Genomic DNA, 440 nt, shown 5'->3' with positions numbered 1-440 from the left:
CGCTATGTGGTAACCATCCAAGAGAAGAATATAATTTTGGTGCCCTCCGATGAGTTCCCATAAAAGCGATGATATTTTTTTATGAAAACGTAATTACAGTGAATATTTAAATGTTTTTGGATCAAACTTAACAAGTGGTCCTAGAGGAATGACCTGTAATATATTTAACGAACTTGGGTTACGACCCCTGGGTCATGATCTAGACAGTAGGAATTGCCAAGGAGATCACACGTGTTTGAACTACATTTTCAGCACAGATAATTCGGGGGGGGGGATTCGCTTGAAAGAAATAAATGTGCGTTTGTGTATATTCTTGTTTGTTGCTTGTTTGTTATTTTGAAGACAGGTAATGGAATTAGATACCGTGGAGGAAGTTCGCAATTTTTTTCATCCGGTTCAGTTTTAAATCTGTTGGACTAGCCAAAGTTTTGGTCTCTCAA

The sequence above is a fragment of the Sinohyriopsis cumingii genome, chromosome 3 (genome assembly GCF_028554795.1).
Source record: "Sinohyriopsis cumingii isolate HCF-2022 chromosome 3, ASM2855479v2, whole genome shotgun sequence".
In the NCBI taxonomy this organism is placed as follows: Eukaryota; Metazoa; Mollusca; class Bivalvia; order Unionida; family Unionidae; genus Sinohyriopsis; species Sinohyriopsis cumingii.
This window is presented reverse-complemented; position numbering follows the sequence as displayed.